Consider the following 3,796-nt stretch of genomic DNA (forward strand, 5'->3'; position numbering starts at 1 on the left):
AGCGCCCCAAACACACCAAGCCAGGCGCCCCCGAAGCGCGCCAAACACACCAAGCCAGGCGCCCCCGAAGCGCGCCAAACACACCAAAACCAGGCGCCCCCGAAGCGCGCCAAACACACCAAACCAGGCGCCTCCAAAGCCCGAAAAATGAAAATAAAGTTCGGAAACAGAAGACAGAGACAGAGGCAGGCAGGTGCTGCCGCAACAAGGAAAAACAATAATAAAAGTGGCACTTACACTTTTGTTGACTTCCTGAAAAACAAAATGTTATTGCAATAATACACATTCAAGCAGATTAGCCAGAAATATTCATGACAACAGGGTCATGTTTTTGATAGTGTGTGTGAGAGAGAGAGAGAGAGAGAGAGACCGACTTAGAGATCCGACACTTACCCTTTGTAGACGGACGCGCTAAGTTGACTGAGAATATCCAGGACAAAAATAAAATCGTTGTGGCGCCACCTGGGGGAAGAAGCCAACCAGGCTGGAGAACTAAGGAAACGCCATCCTTTTGTACATGATGAAATGATGACCCGACACTTACCGTAACGAACCTAAATTGACGGGTGGCCATCTTAAACTAACGGACGGACGCGACGCGGTGAAATATCTTCATGAAAATGTAAATAAATTGTTGTGGCGCGGCGGCCACCTGGGGAGAAAAGCCAAGCAGGTTAGATAAGTAAAGAAAACCAAGTACCTTTCGTAGATCAGCTTGTGGAAATCTTCAAATGGGACGAACGGACGGCGCGGGAGCCAGAGATATGAATAGACTGGCGCCGCAGATAAGACTCCCAGGATAAAGATCCTAGGAGTTTTATGTGCCTGGCAGCCTAGAACTATGTCTATTACACAAATCTACTTACAGATGGCCACTTTTGATCAGACCACACACAAAAATCTAAACAATCATGGGAAAGAAGCCATGTTGGAAAAGAGTTGCAAAGAGAGTTGGGCATGGAGGGCCGAGGAAAAAACCCCTGAACTAAACACTCTAGATGTCACAGTAAACTCAGGACTTGTGGCAAAATGACCACAACAAGACCCCCTTAATGAATAAACCAGCGTGGGCGGGCGGAGGTTCTGACAAGGGAACCCACAATAAGGTAAAAATAATTAAACTTACAGTTCGTAGATCTACCTGAAAAGAGAAAAATAAATAAAATTAGTTTGACCCAAATGGTTCCAAATCTATATAAGCCACATGTCATGTAGCAGGACACAAACTCATTAACAAACAGAGATACACTTCTTCCATCAATGTAAAAACAAACAGTTTTTCTTAAAGAAACGTTCCGGGACTTACCGAACACTTTAAGCTCTGTTTTCCTGCAAGCACAACTCGGATGTGTTTGGCAACGTCCTGACACCAAACATACTTGAATGAACACCGAGACTATAGCGACTGACGCAGCAAACAGCTGTTTTCCAAGCAAACTACCATAACTGTTGCTCTCAAAATTTAAACCACTTGTAGCCACGCCCACTGCGCGCAGCCCTTGTTGATGATTGGTCTGGGGAACCCACATCCACTTCCTGTCACCTGTTCAGGTATGTTGCTTGTCATGCAATGACAAGGAGCGGGGCACCCCTTTTAGTTGAATATACAGGCAGCTGATAATAGTATTTCCAGAAACCAGACGTTTCGTTCATATTAAGCCACAGGATGTCTCTGCTTTTGAACACAAAGTGAACAGCCTGTACCACTGACTGCATACTGCCCCAAAGAGCCCAGACACGGTCTAGACCAGGGAATGAATTGCAAGCTCAGCGTGATTCAGATGTCCTCTCTGCTGAGTTTCTGGTTCATAATCTAAAGCTGTGGGCTGCTGGGAGGAGACAGTGCCCACATTGTCTGACCACAAACAGGTTGCCGTTCACCACTCTGTTGGACTCTAGTCAGTTATTTGTTTCAGTCGTTCACTTTCATTAAAAATGGATTTGCAGTTGCAACATTAGCTGTTTCTATCTTGGCTAGTGGTGTTTGCCTTGATGGTTTTTGTCATGACAGTAAAACTGAATAGGCCTGTTTTGTTGGATAAAACAGTCCTGAGAAGATCTCAGCAGTGGGACTACTGGTGTGTAGAGGCTTCAGCACAGTATGAAAATAAATTTTGGGGGCAAAGTTTTAGGTTTATTCTAAATAAAATCAGCTTATATTAATTGTGTAGATGCTGAGTCCCAACTTCAGCTTTTCTTTCCATCTTTCATAATTATTCAATATTTTCTTTTCATCTTTTATAATGATTCAACATTTTTTCATCTTCCATATTTGTTCAACATTTTCTTTTCATCAGCATCGAATCTCAGCCTTCAGCAATGGATTTCAGCCATTTCAACACTTTCAGGGTGATTCTTCAGCAATCGGCATCCAGACACATTTTCTTCAGGAAATGCATTTGCCTAGTTTTAACTTCTTTATATACAGTATACCACAGAAGTGAGTACACCCCCTCACATTTTGTAAATATTTAAGTATATCTTTTCATGTGACAACACTGACGAAATGACACTTGGCTACAATGTAAAGTAGTGAGTCTACAGCTTGTATAACAGTGTAAATGTGCTGTCCCCTCAAAATAACGCAACACACAGCCATTAATGTCTAAACTGCTGGCAACAAAAGTGAGTACACCCCTAAGTGATAATGGCCAAATGGGGCCCAACTGTCACCTGTTCAGGTATGTTGCTTGTCATGCAATGACAAGGAGCGGGGCACCCCTTTTAGTTGAATATACAGGCAGCTGATAATAGTATTTCCAGAAACCAGACGTTTCGTTCATATTAAGCCACAGGATGTCTCTGCTTTTGAACACAAAGTGAACAGCCTGTACCACTGACTGCATACTGCCCCAAAGAGCCCAGACACGGTCTAGACCAGGGAATGAATTGCAAGCTCAGCGTGATTCAGATGTCCTCTCTGCTGAGTTTCTGGTTCATAATCTAAAGCTGTGGGCTGCTGGGAGGAGACAGTGCCCACATTGTCTGACCACAAACAGGTTGCCGTTCACCACTCTGTTGGACTCTAGTCAGTTATTTGTTTCAGTCGTTCACTTTCATTAAAAATGGATTTGCAGTTGCAACATTAGCTGTTTCTATCTTGGCTAGTGGTGTTTGCCTTGATGGTTTTTGTCATGACAGTAAAACTGAATAGGCCTGTTTTGTTGGATAAAACAGTCCTGAGAAGATCTCAGCAGTGGGACTACTGGTGTGTAGAGGCTTCAGCACATTATGAAAATAAATTTTGGGGGCAAAGTTTTAGGTTTATTCTAAATAAAATCAGCTTATATTAATTGTGTAGATGCTGAGTCCCAACTTCAGCTTTTCTTTCCATCTTTCATAATTATTCAATATTTTCTTTTCATCTTTTATAATGATTCAACATTTTTTCATCTTCCATATTTGTTCAACATTTTCTTTTCATCAGCATCGAATCTCAGCCTTCAGCAATGGATTTCAGCCATTTCAACACTTTCAGGGTGATTCTTCAGCAATCGGCATCCAGACACATTTTCTTCAGGAAATGCATTTGCCTAGTTTTAACTTCTTTATATACAGTATACCACAGAAGTGAGTACACCCCCTCACATTTTGTAAATATTTAAGTATATCTTTTCATGTGACAACACTGACGAAATGACACTTGGCTACAATGTAAAGTAGTGAGTCTACAGCTTGTATAACAGTGTAAATGTGCTGTCCCCTCAAAATAACGCAACACACAGCCATTAATGTCTAAAGTGCTGGCAACAAAAGTGAGTACACCCCTAAGTGATAATGGCCAAATGGGGCCCAA

This window comes from Monopterus albus, unplaced genomic scaffold (assembly GCF_001952655.1).
Source record: "Monopterus albus unplaced genomic scaffold, M_albus_1.0 scaffold166.1, whole genome shotgun sequence".
Lineage (NCBI taxonomy): Eukaryota > Metazoa > Chordata > Actinopteri > Synbranchiformes > Synbranchidae > Monopterus > Monopterus albus.